Raw genomic sequence first — 16,795 nt, 5'->3', positions numbered from 1 at the left:
CAGAAGTGCATTGCTGTACAGTGGCTGATCCAAAGATGACATAATACCACTGCTTCTCTCTGAGAAACCCAAAGGGAAGTCTTCCATACCTTTGTAGTTCCTTTTATTGTTCTCATCTTATTTGGGAGATGGGGTGGCCTGCCACTCCATCTCCCAGTGGGACATAACCAAATGTCTCAGCTGAGAATGAATATCACTGGTTGGAACCTTGTACGACAACGGGAACAATGTGACCACCTCCTCGGCCGCCCTATGAACGAATTAGTTTCCCACTATACCCATGTCGCTGTTATTGGTTATTTAAAAGGTTTGCCTTGTCAATACAATTCAAAATCTAGTATATTTACTAATACTTCAAATACATATATATATATAAACATGTTTCAAGAATTCATTAACACATTGCTGACCGGATGCTTGAGCTTGTCACATACCCTGTGGACCGGACATTTTTCTACTAAACATACCAGGGTGCACTTGATTATAAAAATGTACATACATATTAAACCAGTCAATATTTTATCTTTAAAGTTGGTATGGGTACTCTCCAATGCCCCTAATAGTAGTCAATCTGCCTTTACAAAACCATCTTCAGCGTCAATTCCTAACACATCATTAATGTTTACATCGTTGTCGTCGTCAGAATCACTTGAATAAAGAAGTACACTAGGTAAATCACGGCCTGTAGAGGCTTGAATATCACTTCCACTATCACTCTCACATTCAGGTTCCACTAATTCATTAGACTATTTCCATTTGAACGCTCATCGGCACATACAGTAATTCTTCTAAAACATCGTCGTCAGCTAACACCGTATTCCGCGGGCGCTCCATCTTGTCATTGACTGAACCGGCAGAAAGAAAGTCGACGTTTCGAAACTAAATCAAAGAATAAAAGAGGCTGTGAATAAAAGAAAAGTGGCAGATATACATCTACGATTTATTCTACTCAATGTGCACGTCCGAAATAGTTCAAGATATGGTCAAGAGATGTCACAGGAAGACTGAAAACAATGTCGTGAATAAAACCGAGATTTCTCGGGGCCCGTCACCTACCGCTGGCGAGCGTACCACGAGATTTCTCGGGGCCCGTCACCCATGTGTTAATATTATCTTCTCCAGCTTACAGATTAAAATCACATGTGTGTAATAGATCTCATTTTTTATAAAAAAAACCTTGTCCTAATATAAAACTGGTTAAAAACATATTAAAAGTTCATTCCTATTGTGTCCAGTTTGTCCTATAAAGAGTTCATTTATGGTATTAATATTAAGCTGGTTAACAATTATCAAATATTATTGTGGTGTGACATATGTGTGACCTTCATAAACCAAATGCACTTTCATGGGTCTCCAGTTGCATCCAACAGAAACACAAACTGTTGGATGCGTTGTGACAATTGTTTATGGTATAAGCGCACACATACTGTCTCAACTTTATTAAGAACAACTTATGAAGGTCACACAGATGCCAACAAGTCCAGCGATTGGGAAGGCCAGGGCAACAGCCTGACATCCTGTGACAACAAGGTGGGCACGTGTTCATGCAGCAACATGTGGTTGAGCACTGTCCTGCTGAAATGTGGCATCTGGGGTGTCGTGCAGAAAGGGTACGGCTACGGGTCGCAGGATGTCATTCACATAGATCAAACTGGTCACAGTGCCCTGGACACACACCAACTGTGATTTGTAGATGTACTCAATAGTATCCCACACCATAAGGCCTTGAGCTGGCACTGTATGTCTTGTGCGAATGCAGTCAATGTGATGCCGCTCCCCCTGTCTCTGGCGAATCCAAATGTGGCCATCATTTTCAAACAAACAGAACCTGGATTCATCCTGAAACACTATCTGCTGCCATTCCTGTCCCCAGTGACGCCGTTCCATACACCATTAGCAGTCTAGTAAGTTTATGCACATTAGTCAAAGGTAGGCAGGGAAGTGGATGACGCACCGGTAACCCAGACCGTCTGTCACTCCTGACAGTGTACGATGTGTTACACTGTTCCGCCAGAGCCGAGGAGGACAGATTTGTCCTGCAATGCCATTCGGATGAGGAGTCGATCTTCTCGGGAGAGCGGATGGTGGTTGTGGAGGTGGTCTGCGTGGTGCGACCAGACACATCTCGTTGTGTTCTACGGCCTTCTGTGAACCATTCTGTACACACCCGTTGCACAGCCGACACACTTCGTCCCACACGAGCAGCAATTTCCCAGGTGGATGCAGCACTTTCTCTCATGCCAATAATGCTCCCTCTTTCAAACTCACTCATTTGATGGTACAGTTCTTGCATACGTCTGCGATGCATCCTGCACGTCTGGTCAAGTCACATTGATCCATTACCTTAGGTTTATAGCGACGAGAGCCGCAGGCACATTTTACTAGTCGGTGGTGGTGCACCGAGATATCAATGTGGACCTTGAACCTGAGGGCCGACATGGTTCAAATACTGAACATTTCTTCAGAACATATTAATGCACATGTCCTGTGAATATGAACTTCCTATCTGCAGTCTTTCAAAGTGTTCTGATTTTTATGAACATGAGTGTATTTATGTATTTGATGTATTAGTAAATATACTAGATTTTGATTTGTATTGACAACAGTGATTTAAGTCAATACGGACCATTGGTGGCCATTATGGTCAAGATTATAGATACATCCATACGGCTTGGGAGCTACAAGAACGTGATTCTGGTGCTAGCACTCCAACACCTGGCCAGCAGGTCCTGGATCCGCTGCACCAGAGGGTGCCAAGGTAAACATGCATCAATAGATTGTAATGAGCTAAAGGAGCTGGCGCTCACTGGACAGTGCGTACTGCAGAGCTTCAAGGATAGCATAGAGTTCTGCTGTGTACACACTACAGGCTTCCAGGAGAGGAAAAAGAAACCTGTTATTATCCACAATGAACGCAGAGCCTAACCCCACTTCTGTCCAAGAATCATCCGTGTAAACTACCATTGAATCTGGATACTGGCCAACAACGGACAGGAAGAGCCTCCGTTAAATGGAGGGGTCAGTGTTCTCTTTTGGGCCAGTGTGCAGATCCAGAATTATTTCAGGTCATCGTAGCAGCCATGGGGTATCTTACTTGGTAGTCTGACAAGACAAGGAACAAAAGGTACATTTAACAATCTGTGACTACTATCCAAGCATATACCAACCGGCTGTATTGCTAGTGGATAAGCAGTGCACCGCCGACTGTTTCTATTGTGGAATACGCAGGGATAGCTTGGGTGAGGTGGCATCTGTTGAAAATTTGCAGCATAGGACAAAACTATTTGTTTTTTGCCTCATGTGAAAAGGTGGCAAATCAGATTCAGCGAGCAGGCTAGCAATAGGGCTTGTATGGAAAGCTCCCATTGCCATGGATGCTATTCCATTTTGCAAGGACGCTTTGCCTTGCTGGTCCATATGCTGCACTGCCGTAGTCTAATCTGGATAAAATATGTGCCCTATAAAATTGCAGGAGCACCGCGCGGTCTGCTACCAAAGTAGTGCCGCTAAGAAACTTCAAAACTTTCAGCTTCTTAGCATATTTGGCTTTTAACGGACACAAATGTACCTCTCATGGTAATTTACTAGAAAAGGAGCCCAAGAAATTGGTGTCAACTACAGGAAGAGCGACACCATCTAAATATAGTTCAGGATGGGGGTGAAGAGTGCGCTTCCTGCAGAAGTGAACAGAGGTCTTTGCAGTTGAAAACCAGAAGCCATGTTCTAAGGTCCACTGTTCCACTCTCCTAATAGCTTGTAGTAATTGTTGCTCTGTGAATGCCACACTATGTAAACCATAATGCAGAGAAAAATTGTCATACAGTAACTGATGAACCAGCATCAGTGACTGTTTATGGCAATCATGAACAGAGTGACACTGAGAACCGATTCCTGTGGGACTCCATTTTCCTGAACATGATATTGACAATATGCCCTTCCTACTTGGTCATGGAATACACCAAAGGACAAAAAATTAACAATAAAAACCAGCAAGTTACCTCGGAATCTCCACTGATGCAGGACTGAAAGGTTGCCATACAGCCATGTGGTGTCATAGGCCTCTTCTAAGTCAAAGAAAACAGCCACCAAATGCTGTTTTCGGAGAAATGTGTCCCGGATAGAACTCTCCAGGCATACCAAATGGTCGGTGGTGGAGCGGGCGGCTTGAAAACCACACTGGTACTCTGACAAAAGTCCTCTTTTCTCCGAACACCACACAAGTCGCCATCCTCTCAAATGGTTTACATAGACAGTTAGGAGTACACATAGGTCTGTAACTTCTGGCATACTTAGGATCTCTGTGAGGCTTGAGGAGAGGAATTACTATTCCCTCTTGCCACTGCAACGGAACGGTTGAACACTCCAAGGAGATATAAGAAGCTAGCCTCACTGTCCTCACTGGAGTGCTTCAACATCTGGTTATGGACATTATCTGATAGGGGAGCCATGTCTTTGCAAAGCGCCAAGGCACTACGTGGATCCCACTCCGTAAAGGGCACATCGTCAAATTCTTATTACATCCTAACCTACTTAGACTCTAGGATTTCCATGTTAATATCAGAATTAATTTGATGTGCTTTACGTGCAGAACACTGCTCAGATCATAACGCATCCACTCTCACCATTTCTGCTCATTTGAAATTGTTCTTCTCAATGGAGTGTATGGTATCCACACCAGGACTACTTGGAAACTGGAAAAGATGCAGACACAGGCAGCATAACTTGTCCTGGGTAATTTCTCACAAAGGAGTAGTGTTGCAAACTTCGGGCTGGAAAGACATGGAAGTAAGGAGAGATGCTCGACTAATGGTATGTTCTGAGCTATCAGTGCAGAGATGGCGTGGAATGATATTAGCAGACCAATATGCTTCAGCGGAGATTTCAAAGGTAAGAAAGATAATACCGTATTTTCTCGAATAATTAACACCCTTGCATAATTTATGCATCCCAATATTTTTGGGTCCAAAGTGGAGAAAATTAAATGTTCCCATATTTGACGCACCCAGTTTTTCGAAGATCAATCACGCAGCTCCGGATGCGTTTTGAAATAAAGATGTCAACTACCCAAGTAGCAGCCTTCCTATTGCAAAACCAGGCATTCCAAATACTGGGCAACGTGCTGTTGTCAGCCAGTACGAAATACCACTGCACTAGCTGAGTGCATGAGCGCAGAAGTGGCTAGTAACACTATTCCGTTTCTGGTACAAACATATTTTACGAGTGTTTCGGGTGCGGTACGTGTGCTTTCTGTGATCTCAAACCTGTTTATTAATCTACAACGAGCAAATATTCAAGCAATACGGCATCGTATAAACTCGCAGTCACCAGTTATGGCGAAACATACGGGAATAGGGCAGTGGGCCGCAAGTATTCAGTTTTCGAATGCAACGTGTGCTACTGGCGGAAACAGAAGATTGCACTTCAAGCGACCAAAAAGTCTCGCAGAGCACTTCGCGGACCAAAAAGTGGCAAGTTTCCACAAGTAGAGAAGGATCTACTTAAATATGTGATTTTGTTATGCAACGGCGGATATGCCGTTTCTCAGGAAATACTGTATTTTAAAGGACGAGAAATAACTGCTGCACATGGAATCAGTGTCTTTGATTTTAAGGTTAGCTGAGGCTGGATGATTAATTTTATGAAGAGAAATGGGCTCTCTCTTCGACCAAGAACGACATTATGCCGAAGAATGACGAATGATATCAACAAAAAGTAATAGATTTTCACCGATTTGTGATTGAGAAACGTAAAGTTAAGGAATATTTGCTTTCCGAGATAGGAAACGCAGATCGATATGAAAGGGACATCGAGTGTTACCGTACGCGCTACGGGAAGTGAAAAACAACGATGCACTGCAATGTAAAAGCTAATGGCAGAAAGCTTGCACCTTACATTGTTCTAAAGCAAAAAACAATGCTGAAAGTATCATTTTCACGACGGATCCACGTTCGCATCCAGGAAAAGGGGTGGATGGGCACCATGAACCGATTTGGCAGTGATTCTTGGTGGACTGACGTCGGTACTTCAACCCTTGGACATTTTGGTAAATAAACCATTCAAAGACAATGTGCGAAAACTTTATCAGTGCTGGATGGCGGAAAGTATGCACGAACTTACCCCAACAGGCAAGATTCGGAAACCACCTGTGGAACTAGTGTATCACCTGGTATTAGTGATCACGAAGCTGTTTTTTGTGGTAATTAAAAATAAATGTGAAAGAAAGGAAGATATTAAAATTAGGACTATTAGGCAGTACCATATGGCTGATAAAACAGGCATGAGGGAGTTTTTTAATAAGTAACTATGATTGGTGGAAAACGGTACGAGGACGGTTTGAAAAGTTCTCAGAATCACCGCTAGATGTCCGTGCTAGAGCAACGAGGTTCCCGCGCAATAATCACACATCCTTTGTGAGTGAACACGTGGTGCGTCAGTGCTCTAGCTGCAGGAGTGTGGTAGTGACAACTCTTTGTTGTTGTTCCCACGTAGTGATTTGTGACAATGGAAAAACTGAGATTCAAGCTGTGATTAAATACTCTGTAAAGAAAGGTATGAAAGCAAAGGAAATTCATGCCGAATTTCAGAACACACTGGGGGACTCTGCTCCTTCATTTTCAACTGTTGCCAAGTGGACCAGCGAGTTTAAATTTGGTCGGGAGAGCTTGGATGATGATCCACGTAGTGGACAGACAAAAAGTGTTACGACCTCAGAATTTATCGCAAAGGTGCATAAAATGGTCATGGAGGATCGTCGACTGAAAGGGCGGGAGATTGCTGAAGCTGTAGGGATGTCTTCTGAACGGGTATATTATATTTTAACCGAAGAATTGGGTATGAAAAAATTATCCGCAAGATGGGTGCCGCGGCTCTTGACATTGGACAATAAACGCACCAGATTGGAAATGTCCGAACAAAGTATGGGCCGTTTTCAGTGCAACCAACAAGATTTTTTGTGCTGGTTTGTGACTACAAATGAAATTTGGGTCCACTACTATACCCCAGAGACAAAACAGCAGTCAAAGCAGTGGAAACATGCTGATTCACCACCACCACCAAAGAAAGCAAAGGCCGGAAAGGTCATGGCCTCGGTTTTCTGGGGTACAAAAGGCATTCTGCTGATAGATTATCTTCCTACTGGCCAAAAAATTACGGGGCAATTCTATGCAAACCACCTAGACCAACTACAGGAAAAGATACGCAAAACAAGGCCAGGTTTGGCAAGGAAAAAAGTCATCTTTCATCAGGACCACGCTCCGCCGCACACAAATGTTATTGCCATGGCAAAACTTCATGAACTGGGGTACGAATTGTTGCCACATCCACCTTATTCACCTGATTGGCACCACCAGACTTTCATCTATTCCCCAAGCTGAAAATTTTCCTCGGTGGACGGAGATTTTCTACAAGGGAAGAACTGAGAGCCGAATTGGAGAGATATTTTGCAGGCCTGGAGGAATCTCATTTTCAAGATGGGATCAAGGCATTGGAACATCGCTGGACCAAATGCATTAGTCTACAGGGCGACTATGTTGAAAAATAAAAGCAGTTCCACCGAGGTAAGATACTTAATTCTAGAACATTCCGAGAATTTTTCAAACCACCTACGTAAATTAAAATGTAAACAGACTCTGGGATGGGTTTAAAGCAATTGTTGAGGAATGTCAGAATAGGTTTGTACCTTTAAAGGTGGTAAGGAGTGGTAAAGATCCACTATATTATTACAGGGAAGTAAAGAGACTAAGGAGGAGGTGCAGGTTGGAAACAAATAGAGTTAGAAATGGCTGTGGAAGTAAGGAGAAATTAAAAGAACTTACTAGGAAATTGAATCTAGCAAAGAAGTCAGCTAAGGATAACATGATGTCATGCATAATTGGCAGCCATAAAAATTTTAGCGAAAAATGGAAGGGTATGTATAGGTATTTTAAGGCAGAAACAGGTTCCAAGAAGGACATTCCAGGAATAATTAATGAACAAGGGGAGTGTGTATGTGAGGATCTTCAAAAGGCAGAAGTATTCAGTCAGCAGTATGTAAAGATTGTTGGTTACAAGGATAATGTCGAGATAGAGGAAGAGACTAAGGCCAAAGAAGTAATAAAATTTACATATGATAACAATGACATTTACAATAAGATACAAAAGTTGAAAACTAGAAAAGCGGCTGGAATTGATCAGATTTCTGGGGATATACTAAAGACAATGGGTTGGGATATAGTACCATGTCTGAAGTACTTATTTGATTATTGTTTGACCAAAGGAGCTATTCCAGATGAATGGAGAGTTGCTATAGTAGCCCCTGTATATAAAGGAAAGGATGATAGACATAAAGCTGAAAATTACAGGCCAGTCAGATTGACATGCATTGTATGTAAGCTTTGGGAAAGCATTCTTTCTGATTATATAAGGCATGTTTGCAAAATTAATAACTGGTTTGATAGAAGGCAGTTTGGGTTTAGGAAAGGTTATTCCACTCAAGCCCAACTTGTAGGATTCCAGCAAGATATAGCAGATATCCTGGATTCAGGAGGTCAGTTGGACTGTATTGCGATTGACCTGTCTAAGGCATTTGATAGGGTAGATCATGGGAGACTACAGGCAAAAATGAGTGCAATTGGAATTGACAAAAGATTGACTGAATGGGTGGCTCTGTTTCTAGAAAACAGAACTCAGAGAATTAGCGTAGGTGAAGCTTTATCTGTCCCTGTAATAATTACGAGGGGAATTCCTCAAGGCAGTATTATTGGACCTTCATGTTTTCTGATATATATCAATGATATGTGTAAAGAAGTGGAATCAGAGATAAGGCTTTTCGCAGATGATGTTATTCTGTACAGAGTAATAAATAAGTTACAAGATTTTGAGCAACTGCAAAATGATGTTGACAATGTTGTGAAATGGACAGTAGGCAATGGTATGATGATAAACGGGGTTAAAAGTCAGGTTGTGAGTTTCACAAATAGGAAAAGTCCTCTCAGTTTTAATTACTGCATTGATGGGGTGACAGTTCCCTTTGGGGATCATTGTAAGTACCTAGGTATTAATATAAGGAAAGGTCTACACTCGGGTAATCACATAAATATGATTGTAAATAAGGGTACAGATCTCTGCACATGGTTATGAGGGTATTTAGGGGTTGTAGTAAGGATGTAAAGGAGAGAGCACATTTGTCTCTGGTGAGACCCCAACTAGAGTATGGTTCCAGTGTATGGGACCCTCACCAGGATTACTTGATACAGGAACTGAAAAAATCCCAAGAAAAGCAGCTCGATTTGTTCTGGGCAGTTTCCGGCAAAAGAGTAGTGTTACAAGAATGTTGCACAGTTTGGGCTGGGAAGACTTGGGAGAAAGGAGACGAGCTGCTCGACTAAGTGGTATGTTAAAAAATAATAAAGCTGTTCTTTAATCCACCTATTCAATACTTTAATTTCCACTTATAGTAGTTACATAAACAGACTATCAGTCAAATGGGACATGTTTCGCCCTCAATTTAAGGCATCTTCAGCCTAAAAACAATTTTCAATATACCTTATATTAATATGGAAGCTAAAAGTTTAGCCAGTAACTAAAATTCAGTACATAAAAAAGTGAAAATGATACATTGTACTAACATGTTAATGGAAACATTGTCAATGATTAAACCATAAACTATTTTGTCACAGACTAAAACTTATTCCGCTAAAAATTCTAATTAAAATGGTTCATTTAAAATTGTTAGTGGAATACCAAAGTGACCATGACATAATGCCAACGACATGAGGGCGTGAAACACAAGCACAAAAATGAATGTCATAACTACATGTTCAAGGCCACTGATGAAATCATGAGCATAAGGTGAAACTGAAGCATCAGTTGAATTATTGCAGAAGGGGCCCTTAGCACTCGTAGGCAATATTATTATCTGAGACCTTGTCAGGAAATGTCAGGAGATACTGGAAAGTGTTCTATGTAAATGTAATGTAGGTGTCTTCTTTACTGCCATCACTTTAGTCTTGAAAAGACTGATTTTCATGTCATACTCATTTCATACCAAGTAAGCATAGGACAAACGGCTTACTACAGTTCTACCTAACTTAATCCCTCCCTGCCAGCTTATACCTTTGTAACTTAGTCTTTATCTTCTCATTCCAAGTACTCTCCTGCCACTGTTCATACCTGCTCGAACCAGCAATCATTCTCACTACTTTAATGTCTGTTTCTTATAACTTATTAATAACATATAGGCCTACTGAGGGCAGCAAGGTAGACCCATTCTTTTGTTTCTTGTGCTGTAGATCCCATGTAAACAATGAAAAACAAAGGTGAAAAATTCATTTGTAACTATTCTGACAGGTATTTCTACAAAAGTTTTGTAGATTTTAAGGGGATATGGTGGCAAAAAATATTTATTAAACATATATTCATATGGCAGTTACATGCTTGTAATAAAAAGTTGAGTAGATTAATTATCCTATAAGTTATTCCAAGACCTTACAAGAACCATGCACCCTACTCTGTCAAATATTATTTTATATAATCAGCATTTACAAACAATTTTGACAGGCAATGTGAGATCTGGCAAAATGAAATAATTTATCACCTGAGCATCAGCCCTAAATAACATTCTACTGCAGACGGCCATAGCATTTAAGTTGTTAGAAAGACATACTCTTCACTTCTAAAAATAGAAGGCAAGGTGCTTGTTATTAGCACCTATTATTGTTTTTCAGTGTTTGGTACTCATTTTTGGTGAAACTGAAGGCAAAGTTTTCATCTTTCTTCAACTGATTCATAAGGAAAGTATGTATTTCAGGATGGATGGATAGGCTTGGTAGTGTTCACATCAGTGAAGAAGATACATACAGTGACTGGCATAATGTTTCAGACAGGCAGAGTTCCTTTATATTTAACATAAAAAGATTAATAACAAACATATATAATTTAATTTTCCTTACTCCAAAATGAATAGTTACACACAAAGATACCAAAGATAAATATGCACTTTATTTTATGATACACAAAAAAATTGCAACTTATGAATGTAATTACAATAATAGAAAATTGCCTGTTCATAAATATTCGGACAAGAGTCCATGTGGGAATATTAATACGTTGTAATTCTTTCCTTCCTGCGAAGCACTTCAGTCAGGGGTCTCGGCATGCTCTCTACGAGTTTTCTTGTGGTGGAATGAGACAATTTTTCCCACTACTCTTGCAGCTGTCTCTTCACATCAGCTTTGGAAGTTACTGGAAGTTTCCGGATGTTGTTTTCCATTATATCCCATAGATTCTCTGTGAGGTTAATGTCAGGACTTTGTGGGAGTGGATTCACAACTTTAGAACAGTTGTACAACAACCATAGCTGTACATTATAGGTCGTATGTTTCGGGTCGTTGTCATGATAAAAAATTAAAACAGTCCCCAACTCCCATATTTTCTGCACTTTTCTTCAGGTTCTTTTTTAAATCTGCAGATACTGGCGGTGGTCCATATTTCCGTCTATAAAAGCCAGCTCACCTACTCCTTGAGCCGAAATACAGCCCCAAACCATAACATGCCCCCTTCATGTTTTACTGTTGCCTTCATATTTCTTTCTTCAAAATCTTTATTGGACTGTTTCCAAACTATGATGCACCCATCTGAGCCATAAACAGAAAATTACAGTCTTCCACCAGTTCATGTCTTTCCTAAGATGCTCCTTAGCAAATTGTTGTCACTTGATCCTATTTATTTTATTGATAAAGGGCTTCCTTCTTGCAGTTCACCCGTGATCATCACTTCTATATTACACCCTCTGGATTGTACTTACCCTGATCTTCTTTCCAAACTCGTTCTCAGCTGCAGCAGCAATACTGGCTGCAGTTAGACATTGATTTCTTTTCACTTTTCTTACTACTGCTCTCTTCTCTCCTAGTAAGAACTCTCGGGCGACCTGTCTATGGCAAAGTTTCAATTCTGTCTTGCAGTTTGTATCGGCAGATAATACATTCACAGTACTTTTCTTCATGTTCAGCCAATCTGCGATTTCATATATAAGTAATAATAATAACAACGAAAACATTTCCACCTTTTCAATACTAAAATATATTCACAAAATTATAAATTACACGGTACTAGTTTCGACCCATCTAGGGGTCATCATCAGCCGTATTGGAGCAAAGATCACTTTTGGCGAAATCCTAAGAAAATGTTATTTTAAAGAATAACAAGTGAAATGAGATGTTATTATGGTAATAGTTAATAATACAAGGAATATACATACTAAGAGGTTTTTAACAAAGAATGAAGTATAAATGGGGTGTTGTAAAAATTATAATCATGGAAATCAGTAAGTTCTTGTATTGAAATGACATATATAAAATTATATATGGGTTAGGAAGAGGGCTTAAGGTGGGGCTGAAGGGTGCGGGAGAAAGTGTAATTGTCTTGGAAAAGTACCTTTGATTAAATTTAGGATTGAGTTTAGGTTAGCTGCATTATTGTTTCTGAGGAAAGTGATAAATAGATCGAAGAGTATGTTGGGTTTCTCTGAGATTTCATTGAGATTGTGACTGGCATTAAAGTATTGGTCTAGGTGTATGTAGTAATTTTCCATTATGTTGAGTAAAGGGCCCTTGTTTGCTAATACGAGGATGTCCATGTCTTGTTCAATATTGGTGAAATTATGGTTATAATCTTGCATGTGTTGGCCGATCGCTGAAAACCTGTTGTATTTTATTGAGTTAGTGTGCTCGTGGTATCTGATAATGAAGTTTCTCCCGGTTTGCCCGATGTAGGTTTTTTTACAGGTGGTACATTTGATCCTATAAACCTACATCGGGCAAACCGGGAGAAACTTCATTATCAGATACCACGAGCACACTAACGCAATAAAATACAACAGGTTTTCAGCCATCGGCCAACACATGCAAGATTATAACCATAATTTCACCAATATTGAACAAGACATGGACATCCTCGTATTAGCAAACAAAGGCCCTTTACTCAACATAATGAAAATTACTACATACACCTAGACCAATACTTTAATGCCAGTCACAATCTCAATGAAATCTCAGAGAAACCCAACATACTCTTCGATCTATTTATCACTTTCCTCAGAAACAATAATGCAGCCAACCTAAACTCAATCCTAAATTTAATCAAAGGTACTTTTCCAAGACAATTACACTTTCTCCCGCACCCTTCAGCCCCACCTTAAGCCCTCTTCCTAAGCCATATATAATTTTATATATGTCATTTCAATACAAGAACTTACTGATTTCCATGATTATAATTTTTACAACACCCCATTTATACTTCATTCTTTGTTAAAAACCTCTTAGTATGTATATTCCTTGTATTATTAACTATTACCATAATAACATCTCATTTCACTTGTTATTCTTTAAAATAACATTTTCTTAGGATTTCGCCAAAAGTGATCTTTGCTCCAATACGGCTGATGATGACCCCTAGATGGGTCGAAACTAGTACCGTGTAATTTATAATTTTGTGAATATATTTTAGTATAAAAAGGTGGAAACGTTTACGTTGTTATTATTATTACTTATATATTATTCTCAGTTCAATACGGACCAAAAACATGAAATTCATAACCATTAATCTGTGATTTGTCGACATGTTTTATCTTTTTTCATGATGGAATATTACTAATTGCCTTTGGTCAAACGTACTGTTCTTTCATCTGCGTTCCATTTCACCCATGAATCGTTGCGTCTGCTTTTTGCACAAGGAAGGCACTGACTGGGATCTGCCTGCACAGTGCACAACAAGTGCAAAGCATGCCTTGAGTAGCTAAACAGCTCCTGTTCGAAAAATATTGACCAGCAAATTTTCGTATCTCAAATAAGTAAACTGTATTATTATTTTGTAAACGCATCTACAAATCACAATTGGATCATTACAGTACCTACGAAGTGCATTAAATTCAGAGTTTAGTAATTTCGAATTTATTACCTGTTCTTTCTTTAATAATAGGGGTAATACATGTACAGATTATTCTGTCCAAAAAATTCTGACTGTCACTGTATGAACAATATACAGAGAGGCAAAATCAACACTGAGGTAAGAAAAGGAGACCTACCAGTGCTTTGCGGAAAAATTTGTCACTCTGTACCACGGAGTTTACAAGTAACTTGGATGGAAATGCAGGATTTAGATTAATAGGTTTATTATTGCCAAGTAAGCAATTAGATCAGCTTGCCAGTGCAAAGTATGCTATGCATAGTGATGAGAGTAATAAACAAGATCTTGTGTGTAATTTACATGTAACTGTGACAAGTATCACTCTATTACACTGCAAACTTACTCATTAGAGCAATATTCCAAAAGCTTTTCCTTTAGTTATTAAGCCAGTGTACAGAGCACTAGCCTCACCTGAACTCCTCAAGAAATGTACACATGGGAATATACAGAACCCTAATGAGAATTTAAATTTTCTACTTTCGAAGACCTTTCTTCACAGCCATTTGGTAAAATTAGCTGCTTTTGAAGCTGCTGTAGTCTTCAGATGTAAAATAAGACTGGATTGTCATTCTTGAAAAGTTTGGATTTGAACCTGGATTCTTTGCAAGAAGACAGTACGGAAATTCAGCAACATGCTTGTCATGAAAGCAATATGCTACTATTCTGAACATGGCACAATAACAAAGAAGAGAAGAGGCAACAAGAGATTTACAGAGGATCATGAGGGAAAGAAAGAATACAATTATGGGGGATATTAAACAATGAAAGGAACTCCATTGCTTTTCCTTGTTTTTCTCATTTTCACAATATTCAGAACATATGTGCATTTTTCTTTCTTTCAAAATTATTTACAGGATTGTAATGAAACTTGACAACCTATTTCTACAATGTAAATTTTGACTGGAAGCATTTATTGATATATCTATTATTTTGGTAAGTGGGGTCTCACCAAGTGGTTTAAAAAGAATAATTAAAAAGCTGTTAACCTCCATCTAATAAACACCTCAAAATATCATTTGAAAAGACAGTAATTATATCCAAAGAACCAGCATCATTAAAAAATTAAGCATAAATAGTAATAAAGTCTTATAATTGAAGTACAATGAGCAACTGTTGTGAGGCTTTTGTTGCAATTTTCACCCAGTCAAGAATTCTGGCTGTAATGCTCTATGAATGGCATCACATGTAATAGGAATAAATCCACTGATTGTATTGTGAGCAATCCTAAATCTGTAAGGTACAGACATGTATGAGTCACCAATGTCCAGAAACTTGTAGGCCTAAATAAATATATTTCCACTGTTAATTGTAGTAGCTTCAAATTATGAATTCAAATTAATATACATAAATGCATCCATTGTTTTCAGTCCTTTTTTTATCAATACTTTATTAGCAACCTGTAGAATGCAAAGAAATGTACCTGCCACTAATCTTTTATTCGATATATTTTGCCATGGACACAGCTGTTTTGGAGGTGAACATCACTTCTAACTTCAAACCCTATTTTTTTTTTGTGAATAATGAATTTAATGATACTGTCAGCCTTTCTTCAAAACTTATACTTTTCCTGTAATTTGTTTGCCTGATGTATATTAGCGACTTCATTTTTTCTACCAATTCCTTATGAGTACTGATGGACGTACAGCACTAGTTCTTGAATTTTTCTTCGTCATTCCACAACGAAGGCACATATTGGTGGAATTCTCCAAGGCTCTCACGTTTAAGGAAAATTTGCCTTGTCCACTGTGATCGTCTGGTTATTTCCTTTCCCCGTAATACATTCATACATTAGAATAATATCTTCACCCGAATTATCGCTTTTACAACACATTCTTTTCCACTTGTGAATATGAATACATCTGTAGCCTGTACGTACTAGGCAAGAGTATCAACTGTTTCCGTGCAGTCAATCCCTCTCGACCGATGACCAGTGTGACAAGGTAAATGAATTTAGTTGTTAGTACTCAATGACAGTGGGTTGCTCTTGATCGTTCGATGCTCTGTGTGACAGGAGGCTTACTGACAGCCATGAAATCCTGGAGCATTTCTCCACCCTTCCAAATCATTTGTTAACTTACAGTTGTTATTTTGAAAAACCACTAAATTTTATATTTTATAAAAAATTTATTGATTATGTATTTAAACACACATAATTTGATATTGTCTGCTTATTAGCTGTTTAACATATGTACTGTATATAATATCGCACCCTCAGAACAAGACTCTCGTAACTACCAAATCACTGTTTTGAGTAAATTGTGATAGAATATTTCAAATGCACTTCAAAATTCAGTGTTTTAAGATAGACACTAGAATTTTTTTACTCACACTTGTGTATCAATCTGGCACCCGGAAATGTAACTGTTTACCTTCAATGTACATAAATAGGCATAAAATGGACAAAAAAACTATAGTTACGATAGTTTATGTGTTGGTATTATAACCTTCCAATGTATGTCAGGATGAAGTCGGTAAATACATTGGAAGTTTATGATGAAAATAATGTCAATGAAATCTTATGTCTGATCATCATATGTCCAGGAATGTATGAATTCAAGTGACTTGTCTAATTATGTGAATGATAGGCGGCAGATTGAAAGTATCGGCGAAATGATGATAAGTTCTAAACCCCATGGTGCCTCGCAAAATGTCAGTAAATAATAAGATGTTGTGGATCACAGTGTAGAACTAAATAAATATTACACGTTCCTCAAGTAAAACTTGCTAAAATGTGTATAAATGGCGGAAAACATCATTGTAGAAAGATACCGAAGGCCATGGAAATGTATTGAATTAATCTGAATAAGCAGAGTTCATATGTGAGGGCCATACCTTGCTCATCTAGTCTCGTACG

At 38.9% G+C, this 16,795-nt stretch overlaps 1 protein-coding gene across 2 annotated transcripts in view; it reads right to left on the bottom strand.

The window, feature by feature from the left end:
* The window catches only part of LOC136858311 (pre-mRNA-splicing factor RBM22), an 89,234-nt gene that overhangs the window by 26,890 nt on the left and 45,549 nt on the right, over positions 1–16,795 (bottom strand). The gene's annotated exons all lie outside the window — the stretch shown is intronic.

This window comes from Anabrus simplex, chromosome 1 (genome assembly GCF_040414725.1).
Source record: "Anabrus simplex isolate iqAnaSimp1 chromosome 1, ASM4041472v1, whole genome shotgun sequence".
NCBI classification, from domain to species: Eukaryota; Metazoa; Arthropoda; class Insecta; order Orthoptera; family Tettigoniidae; genus Anabrus; species Anabrus simplex.
Note: the sequence above shows the minus strand (reverse complement) of the source record. Positions and strands in the feature narration are given on the sequence as shown.